The sequence below is a fragment of the Notamacropus eugenii genome, chromosome 6 (genome assembly GCF_028372415.1).
Source record: "Notamacropus eugenii isolate mMacEug1 chromosome 6, mMacEug1.pri_v2, whole genome shotgun sequence".
NCBI classification, from domain to species: domain Eukaryota; kingdom Metazoa; phylum Chordata; class Mammalia; order Diprotodontia; family Macropodidae; genus Notamacropus; species Notamacropus eugenii.
In genome coordinates this window covers 370,405,237-370,423,671 of record NC_092877.1, presented here as the reverse complement: position 1 = coordinate 370,423,671, position 18,435 = coordinate 370,405,237, and positions in this window count along the sequence as shown.

Below are 18,435 nucleotides of genomic sequence, written 5' to 3'. Positions count from 1 at the left end.
TTTGCAAAGCACTTTGAGTTTACATGTTCATGTGTGTGTGTGTGTACAGAAGTATAATTTATACATATGTATGTATATACAGACATATACTATCCATACATGCACATATATATGATTTCATTCGATCCTCACAACAGCCTTGTAAGTTGGTACTATTATCATCCCCATTTTACAGATTAGGAAACTGAGACTGAGCAAAGTTAAGTGATCTGCCAAGTATCACACATCTCATAAGTATCTAAGCTAACAATTGATTGAACTCACATCTTCATGAGGCCCAGGCTAGCACTCTACCCAATACTCCATCATGAGTGAGAGTACTCAAAACTTCAGCCTCTCAAGGTTACCTGAGTTCCTACCCTGGGTAGGAAGAGTAGCTGCCCTCTGAGAACGTAGACTACCAATGCAAGTGAGAGCTGAAAGAAGCAGCTCCAGAGGGCAATCTACATAAGCAAATATGAAGCATATTGAAAATAATACAAAGTAATGGTATTATAAGAAAATTGTAGTCAAAGTCCGTGGCAAAAAAAAAAAAAGAGATTCTGATTCTTTTGGGGAGCCTTTGGCAATCTGGTGAAGCCTATGGACCCTTTCTCTGGATAAGATTCTACATGTATGAAATAAGATGGCATAGCATTACAAAGGAAACCAAGGATAGTAAGAGGCAGTTATCGTCTTTTTTAAGTTTATGGACCCAAAGTTAGGAATCCTGGTGCAATGAATTATTTTTTCTTGTTTCTACAGTATGCTTCTGAGAATTGGAATAACTCATGGGAAACCTTAGCAGTGGGAATTCCATAAAGAAACATTGTCTCTGTTCACAAATTATCAACTGCTAATGAGGTCAACTCAATGTGCTTTGTGCTATTTTGTCACAGATAATAATTTTATTAGCAATGTTACCTTAAAGATATCCAGGAAAGGAAATGACTAACAATTTAAACATTTGACCTTGGAGAGACATGCATCGTGAAATTCAAGTACAGGGATCTGTCATATTTTTCTCCTGTTCAGAACTCCTGGTATGAGTTGCCATGGACACACTGTTGCAAGTAAATAAGGCTAGTAGAGACAGAGGAAAAAACAACAATAAAAAAAACAGCACTACACAAAGAAGTCTGCATATAATACTGTAGTGTTGTTATTTGCTATTCCATTATGGGATGTGCCTGATTAATAACTTGACTGCCCTGTCAAATCTGCTAGAATCTACTCTGGATATTAATTCCCCTTATTGGAATTCTTATCATAAACAAAGCACATTTAATCATTCCTTTAATATTTAATAGGCATCTTCCCTAGAGATCTAGCAAGAATGTTAGCAACAATATAATATTTTGAGGGGGCGTGGAAAAATGGGGATATTAATGTATGCTAGGTTAATCTATAAATTGTTCAAACTGTTGTGGAAACAATTTTCGAATTAGATGAAGCGAGTGACTACAATGGCCACTTTTGATACAGAGATACCAGTGTTAATTACATACTCTGAGGAGATTAAAGATGAAAAGAAAAACTCAGTATACTCAAAAATATTATGGTGATAGCAAAGAACTGGGACAAGTAGATGCCCATTGATTGAGGAATAACTAAACAAATTGTGGAAGATGCACATAGAAGAATATTATTTTACTACAAGTGCAATTAATATTGTGAATACAGAAAAGCATAGGAAGACATATGGACCAATATAAAGTGAAATAAAAAAGCTAGGAAAGCAATGTATATAATAACCATGACAGCTTAATTGAAATGAACAAAAACAAAAACAATCTAAACTGAAAATGAAATGAAAATGATCAAATTTGGCCCCAAAGAATAGAAGGAGTATGTGCCTCCCCTCATTTCTTCACAGAACGGGGAGCTAAGGTTACAGAACCCTGTACATAAAATCAGACATTTTTGATGTGTTGCCTACTATTATGGAAATATTTGTTCTTTTTTTTCATGTTATTATATGGGATGACTCTCTTGGAGGGAATGGGAAAAGGATGCAGGGAAAAGTTAAGTAAAAACAAAGGACAGCAATAAAATTTCATTATAAAAGTTATTGGTGCCAACAATGGATCAATATAAGTATCATGGTACTATTTCCCCGAAAGTCTTTGAGTTTTGCTTAAGTGACAGGAATAGCATAAGGAGAGGTCAGCATTGATGTAAGCAGGTACCAGCTCATGTCATGAATTATTTAAAGTTCACACTGGAGAATTGAGAATTTGTAGATAAGCATCCAGTGTGATCCTCGTTGTCCCAAGAAAATACAGTGAGTCTATGGGGACACATTAACACTATGAAATGCAAGCTTTTGGTGGCATTGAAATACAGTCACGTTGCAATAAGTTTTTTTATATAACTGGGTCTCATAGGCAATGCTGTGAAGGCTGTGCCCTAAAAATAAAAATATTGATCAATGTAGGGAAAAAACAGTAGAAGTAAAGCCCATGACATCATGCTGCCTATGACTGAAATGATGAGACATTCATGACTGGAATGTTGTAAGCGCCATAGATCACCAGATACATCCCAGGAAATAAATAATGTAATATTTTTAACAATGGCAATAGATATTTTTCTAGCCAAAAAGGCTATTTTAAAAATGTACCTAGCAGTTTAATGGACAAGTCTAGAATTGTGATAGTTTCCGGCCACCACAGTTGACTAATATCTTATCTTAATGGCAAAAGTGAAAAGCTTTCTGGGTAATTTTCTGACTGTTTTTTTTTTTTTTTTTTTTTTTTGTATAGGAAGAGATCTCAGTCATCTACACATGGATGTGCCCTCTGGAATAGTAGCGCTCAGAAGACCAAAGGAAAAAATGCCAGCAGCATCTTTTTGTTCTGGTTCATCTTCATACAGAAGGAAGAAAGAAGAGAGAAGAGGCAGCCAATAAAAGCTGAGTATTCTGTGGAAAGGCAATCTTAGAAATGTGGCCCTTGTTCCCACTGGATATGATGGGTTACCAATGTAAGAAAACCACTGACACAGGTGGAAAGGACATCCAGGGAATCGTGAGCTGAATCTGGCTGGAAGGCATAGCAACACAGTAACGGTAGCTAATGATTCATTTCAGGTTGGCCAAGTGTTGCAATGCATCATCTAATTGATCTTCACAACTTTGTGAGGTAAATTAGAAGTACTGTAAGTCTAGTTTTACAGATCAGAGTCTGAGGGAAACAAAGTGACTTGCTAATTTTCACATGTAATGATTGTACCCTGGCTCTCTATCTCAGTCAGGCTGCCTATATCTACCCTTCAGAATTTTGAGGTGTACTGAGAGGGTTTTTTTGGTGGGGGTGCCTTCTCTATTACTATCAGCTTGAGTCCTCCCCACCTATGTGGTGAGCTCTTAGGAACTAGTGACTAGAACCCCAGTTAGATTTAGCCACTTATATCAAATAGCTTTTTATGAAGGGATATTGACTTTGAAAATATAGTAAGAACGAACATGCAAACATTTCTCCCCATCACCTTGTTGTTACAATGTTTTCTTAACCCTTTTCCCATCTGACATTCGGAATTTCCAGATACACCATGACTGTCAAATGACTCCTTGTCTCAGCTAAAAAGGTCACTTCTTGCTTCTCTGGACAAGATGTTGAAGTAACTGCAAAACTGGGATGAGCCTAGGCACTTATTGTCTTGAGTGGAGGCTCCAATTCCCTTGTGTAGCATGGAAAAAAAATACAGAGACCAAACCTAATGCCTGTTTCTTGTGCCCTTGTGTACTTGCCAGGTAAAACACCTCAAGGACTCTCCCTTTAGAGCACTATATCTCCCAGGATGTTGGGAGTGGAGTCTAACCCAAGCAGTCAGAATCAAGTTTTGTTGACTGGATCCTTGGTCAACCTAAGTCAAGTCAAAAGAAATCAACAATCCTTTATTAAGCATTTACTAATGGACAAGCACCATGTAAGTGCTAGAAATACAAAGAAAGACAAAAACAAAAAATAGTCCCTGTTCTCAAGGAAGTCATAGTCTAATGGAGGAAGAAAACATTTGCATAATTATGTGCAAATGAAAGAAGTATGGGATAAATTGGAGATACTCAATAGAGAGAAGGCATTAAGGAGGATTAGGAACAGCTCTCTTTAGAAGGTGAGATTTTAACTGGAACTTAAAGGAAAGCAAGAAAGCCAGGAGATGGAGATGAAGAGGGTGAGAATTCCAGGCGCTGATGTCAGCCAGTGAAATTTTAAGAACATCAAGAGATGGAGGGTCTAGCTTGAGCAATAGCAAGAAGGCCATTGTATGTGATGAAAATTAAGGGAAAAAGTCTAGAAAGGTGGGAGGGGAGCTAGGTTATGGAGGGCTCTGAAAGTCAGAGAGGATTTTAGATTTTATTCTTTAGGTGATTGGGAGGCCCTGGAGTTTAATGAAGAAGGAGATGATGTGGTCAGACCTGTGCTCTAGGAAGACAGTCTGCTATTCATGAATTGACTAGATATTCAGCAAGTTATCAAATGTCTATATGTACTCCAATGTCTCTCCAAGACATAATTATCACACACCATTAGAACTCTCCTAACCTAAGCTAGGAATATATAAGGATCCTTGTTAACAAATAGCAAATTTTTTTTCTAAACTAACAACTTATTGTTATTTTAATATGTATTTTATGTATTTAATATGTATTTTAATATGTAGGTTATAAAGAAATGATGGCACTATATAGTGCACAAAAGGCTAGAATATGGAAGCTATGGGCTCAAACATAGCTTGTGATGCTTGCTGCCTACATGTGTCTATGAGAAAACCCCTTAACCTCTCACTGATGCTACCTGTTGTCGAAGATTTCCAATGGCTGAAGTGTTGCCAATAAGTACTGGTAAAGGGAGTTTCCAAACTCTGATTAATTATATCAACTACAAAACAGATACAAAACAAAAGAGAGAAATAATAGCCAAGCTATTCCTATCCACTGCAAAGATTGGCTAAAAAAGAAGTTTCTGAGAGGAATCATAAAGGATATTGAGAGACATAAAGAAAGAATCTTGATAAAAAACTACACACAGCTAATTTAGGGCTTAATAGAATTCAAGTCCCTTCTATGTCATATTCCCTTTTAAAAGGAATGTGGCAAGTGAGAATCAACATTAAAGAAAATGGTAAGTCATTAAACTAATACCTACTTTAGAACTCATTAAACCGCAATCGTTATGAAGAATTATTCTGGGACTCAGGTAGATGTTAGAGTAATTTCTGAAGCATTCAAAGAGATCTTAGTTGTAATGAATGTCCATTTACTTCCTCCTGACAAGCTAAATAAACTTAAATGGTCCCATTTTTATTTCAGAAGCTTGCTGTAAATGGGGAAACGCATTTTCAGCTGGTGCTTTGGCATAATTCAGTCTAGGTGACAGTGCAAGTTTCTAATTTAAAGGTGTGTTTAGTCATAAGCAACTTTAGCTAGAGGAACTGTGTTTTAACAAGTATCCAGAAATAGAGATGGGAGACATAAATGACAGCCAGTACATAATCAGAACTGGTGGGGTCACTGCATGGAGATATGTCTCCAAAGTACATGGGCTCTTAGTGACATTGAGGATGAGGATGAGGATACCTAGATAGATCTGTGATCTTATTGACTGGAATTTCCCTTCATTGATGAAAATCTTGACCCATCCATTCCTGCTCATCATGTTCAGCAGTCATGTATGTACCACCAAATTCACCACCAGAACTCTACTTAACATGCAAGGCACCTGTAGAGCACTCTGGCTACTTGTCATCATCCTTCACTCTTGCCACATGACCAGCTCAGCTTCGCTTCTTGTTATATATCTATGTTGATATCCTCTTCTTCTGTTCTTCTTTAGAGTTCTCCATTAGTTCTACTTTGCATCAATCATCATCATCATCATCATCATCATCATCATCATCATCATCATCACCACCATGTCTTTGCAGCTCCTGAAATCAATATGGATAGCTTTTTTAAAAATAAGTTCCTTGCAATTGTCTTGGGTCATGATTGATCAAAATAGCTGAGTCATTCATGGTTAATTGCACAATGTCATTGTTACTATATACAATGTTCTTTACGGCTCTGCTCACTACACTTTGCAACTGTTCATATAAGTCTTCCCAGGTTTTTCTGAAACTATCCTGCTTGCCATTTCCTATACTACAACAGTATTACATCAAAATCATATACCACAACTTGTTCAGCCAACCCCCACTTGATGGGCATCCCCTCAGTTTCCAGTTCTTTGCAACCACAAAAATAATTTCTAGAAATATTATTCAAATCTGTTCTTTCCCCCTTTTTTTGATATCTTTGGGATACAGACCTAGTAGTGGTTTCCATAGAATGGTTCTATAGAAATGCACAAATGGGACAGTGAGAAAGGTTCAGAATTGAATGGGAAAATACCAAGTTTAGCTAAATTTGGAAATGTATTTATCATTTTATTTTGTTTTTACAAAACTGTATTTGCTAAAAATATATAGTAAGAAAAAAAGTGCAAATGTTGTCCCCATTACCTGGAGGAATACTCTTCCTTTTCTCTCTCTCTCTCTCTCTCTCTCTCTCTCTCTCTCTCTCTCTCTCTCTCTCTCTCTCTCTCTCTCTCTGTCTCTCTCTCTCCTGCCTTTAAAGTAATTCAGTGTTGACTCAAGCAGGCCCTCAGAACATTGATCCTCACTAGCAGTGGATGCCTGCAAAGTATGGCATGGATTCCAGCTCTCGTACCCCTGCTGAATCACTTTCACAGCCTTTACAAATCCACAAAATCACAACCTAATCTAATAGTCTACCCAAAAGTAGTAAAGCAACAACAACAAGGTCAAAAGCAACGGTAGGGCTTCACAGATCACAGGGTCATGGCCTGGATGAGGAGATTTGATTTTCATGTTCTACTGTCTATAAGGAAGTGCTTATTTTTTTATGTTTAAGTTTAAAAAAAACTTTGAAAATAACAACGAAGTAACAGGAGGGAGGGAGAAAGACAAACAGAGACAGAGAAACAGAGACTGAGATAAAGAGACAGAGAGAGAGGTGATAATTGTATTGACCCTTTAGGGAAGAAAGAGATCATGCTAGGGAATCAGGCAGAGATAAATAATAAGAGAAGCAGTCATTGACTTCTATATAGCACTCAGGTTCAAAATGTGCTTTCTGCATGTGATCTCATTTGACCCTCACAGCAACCCTGAGAAGTAGGGCCTCTTATTATCCCCCTTTTATAGGTGAATAAACTGAAGATGAAAGAGTGACTTACCCTGGGTGACACAGCTAACCAAATACCAGAGGCAGAATTTGAATTGAGGTCTTCCTGACTCCAGGTCCAGCACTGCGTCCATCGATGTCTCATATCTATAGTAACATCAATTAATCAATAAGCATTTGTTGTTTTCTCAGTGTTAAGCACTGGGCAAGTTCATGAGGATATAAATTTTTTAAAAAGAGCAAATCCTGCCCCCGAGGAACTGGTGAGGGCTCAGCTAAGGTCTTGTAGTAAGGATTTGGAGGAACCCTTAGAGGTAAGATTCACTGGCTTTCTTCATTTGTGTTTGGCAGCTTGACAACCAGAGCTGCTCCCTTCAAAATCCCCTTAATCCTTCTAGAGAAATCATCCTCCTCCTCTTCCTCATCACCATTATCATTACCACATATTAGGAATAATAGTCATACCGATTTTTACTTCCCAGGGTAGATATAAAGATCAAATGAGGTAAAGCGGGCAAAGCACTATAGCTGCTTATATAGATTTGTTGATTCTCCCCTAGACCCCAGACAACTGATCTACCTTTTCTGTGCTTCTTTTCTTATCTTCATCATCACTTAAAAACTATCTGTCTCAGTCTCTCCTCCCCACCACTCATCCCATAGACCTCTACCCTTCCAGATACTGTTTTTCCAAGATGGTACCACTCTTTTGCATTTTCCACAATTTCCTGCTGTTGCTTCCTTCTCTCTCTTTATACTGGGCTTGTTTACATCTCAGCTTATTGATGAGCCACTTCTGCAATCATGAGTGTTTATTTTGACCTACACCCCCCTCCTCTAGCCAGCCCTTTCATCCTGACGAAGTCAGTTGGGTTCACTTAATCAGAATTTCACTCATGAGTGTCACTCATCTCTCTTGAGCTAATTCCCCTTTTTAAATCTTGGTCCAAGAGATCATGCTCATCTTTCCTCATTTTTTTTTTGAAATCTATTCTTTTAAAGTCTAGGGTACTGGTCCTACTTGTTTTTTCTCTTATTATTGTCTGTTATGAATGAAAAGATAACTGAGTCATGCTTAAATTCAAGAATATGCTTGAGTGAGCTCAGGGGCTAAAGAACTCATATCTTAATTTATCGTTTTGTTGATTGTCTAGACCAGAGGTGGGGAACCTGTGGCCTTAAGGCCATATGTGGTCCTCTAGGTCCTCAAATGCAGCCCTTTGACTGAATTCAAACTTCATAGAACAAATCCCCTTACCAAAAGGATTTGTTCTGTGAATTTGGGTTCAGTCAAGGGGCTGCACTTCAGGATCTAAGGAGTCATATGTGACCTCAAGGCTGCAGGTTCTCCACCCCTGCTTATACTTCAGAAAGTGATGTGGAAAAGGTTAATAATAATAAATGTTAATTAAACTTTATATTTTTGTGCAGAGATGATTATTAAATATTTATCAAATTTACTAATTTGCCCTTAAGGTACCTTGGGCAAGTTATTTACCTCTCAGTACTCTAACCATCTGTTTCAGATATAGTTTCAAGAAAGGTGTCACCTTGCATTGGTAGAGGAAGTTTCCTCCCCTAGAAATTCCCTGTACCAACAAAATCCAAGACCCAGTTCATATTCCAGTCACCTTTACACAAAGTTTCAATAATTTGTCTTATATTTGCATCCTTAGAACCTAGGACAGAGCCTGCAACACAAGGGTACTTAAGGAATACTAATTGATTGATTGATTTCTACTTTGACAACTGGTTTTTCCTTAGCAGTCTAAATCACATCTTAAAGAACTATCTCCATCCTCACATGATCTACCTTCTCAAAGCTAAAAGGTCAGCATTACATTTTGAGAGAAGCCCCCAGCAGATGGCCAAATGGTTACACTACCCCATCTCAACCAAATCCTGCAGCATGGCCACTTTGTAATTTCCATTGAGGACTCATCTATCTGGCAGGTGGTCTGAATTATATGCCTATCTTAATACCAACTTTTTCTTCCTTCTTTGATACTGACCAAAATGCCCTCCAGGCTGCCTCCCCCACCAGGTTTATCAATTTCTCAAAGTTGTTGTCTTGTCTTTTTGATGTGCAATGCTACCCGACTGCCCGTGCTTGCTGGCTCTTATTATTAAATCATAACAAGTTCTCACATGAAATAAGATACCATTTTCCCCCAGTTACAATAAAACAAATACGTGTTTAGTTTTGTTTTTCTTTTTTGGCTGGTGAATAGTGAAGGGAAGACTATGCATTTCATTAGGCTGACTGAAGGAAGAGACAATGAGGTACAGTGGACAGAAATTTGACTCTGATGTCTACAATTCATATGACCTTGGATGAGTGACTTCAGCTCTTGAGGGCCCCAGTCTCCTCATCTGTAAAATAAGGGAGACTGATGCCACAGCTTCTGAGGTCCCTTCCTCAGGTCAAAGACAACAATCCTAGAAGAATTCTAGCCCCATCATCTACTTGAGCTTCTAAATACTTGCTTCTTCTGTCTCTGTCTCATGATTTGAAAACTATGCACATGAGACTTCCATGTTAACCAGGCAGGAAGGAGGGGTTGAAGGAAAAAAGGAGAGAAGGGTTCAGAAAATCTGTAATTTCAGAAAGGGAGAAAGGAAAGAATGGCTTAGGAATAATTTAGAGAAAATGACCTGGGGTGACATCTAGACATAACTGGCCTGCCTACACGTTGCAGCCCCACTTCCCATAAATATTGTTCCCACAGTGCCTGAGAATTTCTATTTCACTTTGTTTCACTTCTCATGTTGTCAAAATGCAATTGAATTGAGCTAATACTTCAGCACATATATTGAATCACCCTTACTGATGGAAAATGAGCTGTGCCCAACAAGGAGGAAGAGAACAGCTGTATTGCATTGGGGTTTTCAATGATCTCAATTTGCTTCCTAGCACTGAAACCTACCATAAAAAATAACTCCGATGGTCTCCTAGTAAATAGTGGGCTCACTGCAGGACTTGGAGTCAGAAAATCTGGGATTGAATCTTGTGTCTTAGGCTTGCTACCTGTATAACTCTGAGGCAGTCCCTGCATCTCCCTGAGTCTCATTATTCTCAAATAGAAACTAAAGGGACAGACTCAGTGACTTCTGAGGTCCTTTGCATCTCTAGAACCACAATCTCATAAGGAAGACAGATTGCTGTGTTGGTGAAAGGGATTCCCATGGTGGGAGTTCTTAACTAACTGTCTGATCCTTTGAATGTTTACATATTTTTTTTCTGCAATGATGTATGGAAATTCATGGACTATCAGTTTCCAAAGAATCAAAACTGCAGGTGATCCAAAGTTCACCAGAGGGAGGCAGAGTAGTCAACAGTAAACTGCAGTGTATTGACAGTGATGGCTTGGCGGCAACAAACAACAAAGAGCAAGTCTTGTCCAAAATATGTGATTGGAAAAGGACACGGACCACTCATAAATGGAAAGTAAAGGATTGTAAATGAACCATCTACATGCTTTCATTTCTATCTAGGATTTGTTCTGTAAAATTAGAACTCAGTCGAAAGACTGCACCTTAGGACCTAGAAGATTCCTCCACCTCTAGACTTAGACATAAGATTCTTAAACTGGGCCCATCAACTTGTTTGTTAATATTGTGATAACTTTATTTCAGTATCATTAGTTTCTTTTATACACCTATAGATTTTATTTTGTGTATTTATAAGCAGTATTCTGAAAAGGTCTTCACCAATTTGCCAAAGGGGTCCATGACACAATGAAATGTCAAGAACTAGTCTAGGGCCAGTAGATGACATTTATGGGAGTCATGGACAAGAATCACACATAAGGAATAAATATTCTGTGATCTGCATATCTAGTGGTCCCCTTATTGATGAGATCCCAGACTGAATGACACATTCAAGTATTTTCCTACCATCTGTAACTCCTCCAATTAGAATTAATTTAGGTTGACAAGGATCTTCTTTTAATATTCCCTATCTCCATGGCAGAGTTAGGCAGCTACCAATTACTGTGAATTATTTTGCTCCTGACACCTGTTGAGGTTGCCTCACTGAGTAGTGGAGGTATTATCTAGGGAAGAATGAAACAAGAGATTTTGGAAGAATTTGAAAAATAATACCATTCTCAGCAGAACACTATAGAACACTATAATATCCATGGAAAATGGGTACAAAATTAGAGACAAATTATTTCTAGCTGCATTTCAGAGCCTGATGAATGCCCCCTTGCATTTGATTTCAAGTTCATGATGGATAGCCAACTAAGAAAACAGTCGAGTGTGAAGACTTAAAGTTTATCCGGTCAGTTTTTAGAGAAAGAAAATGAAACTTACAAAGTGAACTAAGAAAATGAAACTTACAAAGTGAACTTGACCCAAATGCCTCCCTTCACTCAGATAACACCATTAAAACTCTTGATTCACTTTAAAAATATTTATTTTATTTTTCATTTATGGAATAAAACAAGCATTTCCATAGCATACTATAATAAAAAAAAAAGATTGCACATGAAACTGCAAATCTATTCTGTAAACTTGCTATTCCTTATAAATATCTAATAAAGTTATGTAAATTTCTTTTTTTTTTTCCCTTTTTTTCTTCTCTCTCCCTCCCCCTGCCCCCAGGTGGCTACCGTGGGTGTCTTGGTTCATTTTTACATTCTGTGGTCTTATTTGTGTGCAGATTTAGCTTGCTCCTTGAAGACAGAAACTATGACAGTCTCTTCTTCACCTTCTACAGTGTCTTTTACATAGCGAGTATATGGTGCCTGGCTTACCATGGGCATCTCTCTGGGATGCTCTTTTGTCCAATGAGGTAACAGGGCTAGATCACCTGAAAGACCCCTTTTCTCTAAATCCATAATGCTGTAATCCTAATATTTTCTTAATGACTTTATAAATGGATACTTAATGATAGGCATAATCCTGATTGTGCTGCAAGATAATAATTTAAGCAGCTCATGCAAATGATGGTCATTAATATCACTTTTAAATACCCAAGGCAATCATTTCTGGAGAACCTGAAGGGGAGGGTAAGGGAGGAAGAACTGGGAAGAAGTGGATGCTACTCTGAAACTACTCTGCAACTTAATTAATAATTTTAATCTTCCCAAGGAACCTTAAATTTCACTACTCAGCCTATTTTGCTGGCTTGGAGGAGATAGAAGAAGTGAGCTATGAACTTAGGCCCATTTCTTCAGCTGGGGAAAGTAAAGGCAAGATAGAACTAGGCAGAAAAAGAAACGGTCACCCTTCCAGTTTCTATGCCTTAACTATTCACTGAATCCCACCCAATTTAAGAAACCATGACTAGAGCATTTGTGGCCCTGAACCCACCATGATCCATCAATTCTAAGATCTGCTACATCTTATCCCTATTTACAATGACCCCTTCCTGATGCTGCCATTCAGACTGAAAGACCTCACTGCTGATGATTGTTCCCTCTGCCTCAAGGAATTTTAGCCCTCAAAACTTAATTTCCAGGATTTATTTACAAGGAAAACACAAACAGACAAATTCAGAAATAATACACCTGGTAGGATAATTAAAAATTCAAATGAAAGAAAACTACCTAGTCTCAAACTCAATTGGCTTAAACTTATGCTTTCTTTCTAGACAGTGTTTCTCAAATCTAGTTTGCTCCATGATATTTCTAAGCCAAGAGTTGGTGTCCCAAGACCTTTGGATCTTTAACCCTGGGTGCTTTAATTTAGGTGACCTCTCTGTCCAAAAATGTCTCCCAGATATTTATAATTCTACCTACTTACTAAAATCTAACATGCTTATTAGCAAATATCTCAAGAAGTCATGATAGAGGAGGCTCTCGCTTATTCACCTAGTGGGAATTAGTTTAATGCACCTCCCCTTTCCCTAGTCCCAAGCTACCAAACTTCTTGTAGCCTGGGTTCAAATCCAATGTGACTTTATCTGGTTTCTCAACTTCTAGACACCCTTGACAGAATATCAGCTCATTAAGGGTAGGATTGGCTCTAGCTTTTGTTTTTACATCTATATTACTGACATAGCACCAGGCTAAGCATTGAGTAGCACCTAATCAATGTTGGTGATCAATTAATTGATCTTTTTATTTATCCATTTCTGATTGACTACCTATCATGACTCCTATAACCACTATTCCAAGCTTTATCTACTCTCTTCCAAGCCCCCAGGCTGCCCATTATCTCTTCCTTCTTAGATGATCTCTCCTGGTTTGCAGAAAACCCAGGACCCCCTTTCCTGAGCTCTCACCTGTAAAATCCTCCATCTCTTTACCCAACTCTCCTTCCTCCAAGATTCAGAAAGAGGAGAGTCATCTCTTTGACTAAGGCTAAAACATTCATTTGTGTCTTTGGGCTTAAGGATGTGCAATTTCATGAATATAGGGAATTCCTGTTCTTGGAAACTCAATCAAAGTAGGTTGGTACCTTCTTTTAAAGAGCTGCCTAGAGTAATGACAGCTAAAGTGAACTGACTTGGGTCACACAGTCATTAGGTGTCAGAGGTCATGCCTAACCCCAGGGCTTCCTAGTTCCAAGGCTAGCTCTCTATCCATGATGCCAGATTACTTCTGGTTTTAGTGCTTCCAAATTGGAGACAACATGGTGGCTAAATGAACAGAGGGCAAGGCCTGGAGTCAGGAAGATCTGAGTTCAAATTCAATCTCAGATATTTACTAGCTCCATGACCCTCAACAAATCACTTAACACTATTTACCTCATTTTCCTTATCTGTAAAATGAGCTCAAGAAGGAAATAACAAATCACTTCAGTATCTTTGGCAAAAAACCCCCAAAAAACCCAAATGGGGACACAGTCAGAGACAAATGAAAAATGACTAAATTTCCTCCAAAATCTGGTTCCATGGATAATTCCCTCTTTCATACACAATTTCTTCTGATTGAGGGAAATTCTCACTTCCTACATTGTGTTTCAGAATATAAGTATATACCATTGGAAGCAGTATGAACACAATCAGACCTGTATGTAATTTGGATCAAAATTTGGAAAGGAAACACAGAGACAATCCAAGTATGTGGGAGAGGTCAAAAAAAAAAAGCAGTCAAGTCAACAGTGTCTAGTGTCTTAAAACTACTTGATGCTATAAAAAAATTATTGATGCATTAGGCATTTGGGAAATATGCTATAAACCTAGATCAAGTCCAAAAAGTCAGTAGACAAGCATCTGGAGGGATCATGGAAAGACCTTTGAAAAAAAGGTAACACTGAATGGAGCCTTTAAAAGGCCTAGAGATACCAAGAGGGGGATGAAAGAAAGGAACAGCATTTCTTTCTTCCACAATGAATAGCCTTTAGAAAGCTACAGAGCTGGAAGATGTAATGTCCTGTGCGGGAAGCAGGGCACAGTCTAGTTCACACTATAGAGTTTCAGGTGTGCAAGAGAACTAAATGTGTAATCAGCCTAGAAAGTCTGGAACCCATAACTGGGTAAAATCCTATACTCAAGGAGCTGATGTTTTACTATGGATAGGGTGGTGATAAAGACCCAACTAAGCTCAGACAGAATGAGTTTTTAGGAACCCCAGGGAACAGGGTTCTGTGACTTCCTCCATTTGTTCTCCACTTTAAATATCAAACAAAAAGGTTTGTGTCTTATCCCGAAGGCAATGGCAAGGAGGTTTCAGTCTAACAGGCTACTGGGAAATCTGAAGCAAAATATTATGAAACGATACTTTACAACTAAATGGGTCCTAGGGACAATCCATGTAAAAGGTCCCTACATAATCATAACCTACTTCCAGGCCTCTCAGTCTCTCTTGTGCTTAATGACTCATGGTGAACCATCTGGGCTATGCAGGAAAAATTAGTGTGAATTTATTGCCCTAAAATGTTCCTCATAAAATGGATAATTATCTGGGGACAAGGGTGCCGCTTTTGCTGGTAAGAACTAATAGATCTGAGAGGTCAGGAAATCTGCAAAGTGGCTTGGGCTCTGCTCCAAATATGCCTCTCTTTTGGCTCTACCAACACTTCCTTCCTCTTATCTGCTGAAGTAAGGGCTTTGGGGGATTTTGTGTACCCTCTAGATTACAGAAATGGTGTGAACGAGACAGCACATGCTAAGGACTCTGGGCTTTGTGGTGCATCAGTGGATGCCTGGTTACACAGAGGTGCTTTGTGGTTTACAAAGCACAGTTCTCAAATCAGCTCCCTGAAGTAGGTAGGGCCAAATGGAGATTCACAGAGGGTTGGACACCACAGAATGATTGGCTGCTAACACATAGCTAGGGAGGAACAGAGCCAGAGCTTGAACTTCCAGTCAGATCCTCTGATAAACAGGGCAGTGATTTTTCTACTGCCCCACAGAAGGAAGGATGAAAGATGGTATAACATAGCACACTAGACTGAGAGTCAGAAGACTGGAATGGGAATCTCAGCTCTGCTTCTTACTCATCCATGTGACTTTGGGCAAGTGTCTGAACTTCTCTTGTCATCAGTGTCCTCATCTGAAGGATAAAAGTCCTAGACTAAAAAGGCAGCGCAATATAATGAAAAAAACCATTGATTTGAAGTGCCAAGGTCTGGTTTCAAATTCTTTCTCTGTTCCTTATTAGAAGGAAGAAAAAAAACCAAATATTTATTAAATGCCTATAGGTGGTGTGCACTTTATAAATATTATCTCATTTGATCCTGGAAGATAGATGCTACTATTAAATCATTTTAAAGTTGAGGAAAGTGAAACAAAGAGTAATCAAGTGATTTGCCATGGTCATATAGCTAATAAACGTCTGAAGTGATATTCAAACTTGTCTTCCTGACTCCAGATGTAGAGCACTTTCCAATGAGTGACCTATCAACCAAGTATCTGTGTGACCCTTTCCAAATCACTGAGATATCTTGGCTTCAGTTCCCTCATCAGTGAAAGGAAGATATTAGACTAGCTGATTTCTGAGACTCCTTACAAATCTCAATCTCTGAGTCTCTGATCCTTTCCATAAAGACCTCACAACACTACAAGGGCTCCTTGGAATAGTTATGAGCAAATTTGTGGCCTTGCTTTCCTTTAAGAATAAGAGCACAGATAATTTAAAATGCACACTTGTCTCTGAAAAGGGACCAGAGACATATGGAGTTCATCATTTTTTCCAATCAGATGCTTCAGCTCCCTCTTAAGGATGTGCCCAGGATGTCCATTTTGAGAGGGGAGAAGAATTAACTGGGCTAAAGAGGATAGAAAATGCAAATGGCTAGTGGACAAAACCCAAATGACATATCAATGTGAAAGCAAAATATCCACTTAGAATTAGACATCTCTCACAGCTTTGACTTCTCTACTTAACATGACCATCACCATAGTTGGCACTCTCATCACCTCTTGCTTAGATGATCACATCAGCCTCCCAAAAGGGTGTCAGATTTAGATTCCTAAGACATAGATTTGAACATGTCAGTCCCATATTCAGAAGTCTTCAGTAGCTCCCTGTTATCTCCAGGAAAACATACAAAAGCCTCAGCCTAGGCTTGAATATCTTCCAGAATTTGACTTCCATATGCCTTTCCAATCTTATGTCTCATTATTCCCCTTCACCAGCTTCTGTGAACCCACTCTATTAGCTGTCCTTCATACAGGGAATTTCATCTCTGCACTCCATACTGATGCAAAAAGTCTGGAATTCATTGTTGTTATTGCTTGTTTTATTTCTTTTTTAACCAAGTCTAGAATTTCCTTGGTATGAAATCTCCATTTCCAATGTAGATTGAAGGCTGTTCCACAATTTAGAGACTTGGAAGTTTGCACATAGTAGGGTTATAATAAAGGATGGTTGAACTGATTAAAGAAAATATTATTCACCTTAAAATTTTGCCACTACAAAGAAGTCTCAACTCACTCTTTTGGTTTATTCTTAATATCTACGATCACTAGAAAGTCAATCTGGTATTTTTACTCAATAATTCTACCAGCATGTGCTGTTTCCTTTGATCAACATTATTAGGCAGAGCTCATAAAAGCATATGAAATCATTCTTCAGCCAACAGTTTCCTTGAGCTGGCTTATACTGGGTATACAGCTCACTAGCACTCTCCGGTGTCCAGCTTAGCACAGCACTATGAAACAATCCATATTTATCTTTCTTTAAATGATCCTAATGGCATTAATTTGCAAAGAAAATCTAATATTGTATCTATCCACTCTTACCTTCTCTCCACTTGGGAATTAAAAGGGCCAGGTGGAAAAATCTAGTCTGTTTGCTAGTGCTTTCTATCAAAGGGGAATGAACCTCTGGTATACGATGCCCAAGTGCTGAATTACTGCATTAATGTCCATTAATCCATTTAGTCTATAGAGAAAGGCTGGCAAGATGAATGATATTGCTTTAAGGGTTTTACACCAAATAAGTATAAGTCAGTAATGAAAACCAGGACTTTTGCTGGCAAAAATTGATGTTTAATTTACGGGCATGTTTGCCTTCATTAATGTCAGTGGTATTGCAGGTTCATAGATCAAAAGCATTATGAGACCTTAAAAAATATCTAGACTACCTTCACTTTAGAGACAAAGAAACTGAGACTCAGGGAGGGGAAATGACTTATCCAAAGTCATACAGATAGTCAACCGCTGAACAGAGTCCTATATTATAGTCTTCAAGGAACCCTTGGTACTCCAATAATTCAATGCAACAAACGTGTCTCTAACAAAGGGGTCTGGAATTAATCAGTAAAGGCCCAATCCTTTATTGAGATACTCACATAGATTTGAGTATGCTCAGGTATAGCTTTCAGTCTAGTTAGGTCATGAACGCAAGGAGTCTTTTGTTTGGCTGATGAATTGGAACCAAGCACACTTTTGAAAAGTACTAACGTTCCAAGGGGTTCTCTCCTGTCTGACTTCTTGCATTGGATGACTTGTCCTTCATCCTCAAAGAGAAACATGACATCAGGGAGATGATGACATGACTTGCAATTGACTTTGATTTGAATGAGGGAGGACTGTACATAGCCACCAGCACCAATTCCTCCTCCAGAGCCATCTGGGTCCAGTGGCCTGATATTGATCAAGACAACTGAAGATGACTCAAGATATGGTGGAAGACCACATGTAAGTGAGAATGATATATTATAATTCTCTAAATGGAGACAGGCCTCCAGCTGTCATCACTTAGTGTCTATTATGCACCCCCCTTTTGCCTCTTTGAATTTGTTTCATTTTTTACTTTTGAAAGGGAAAGAGGTAGAAAGAAGGAAGGAAGAACTTATTAAGTACCTACTATGTATTAAGTATTGTGCCAAGCATTTTACAAATATTATCTCTCTTGATCCTTGCAACA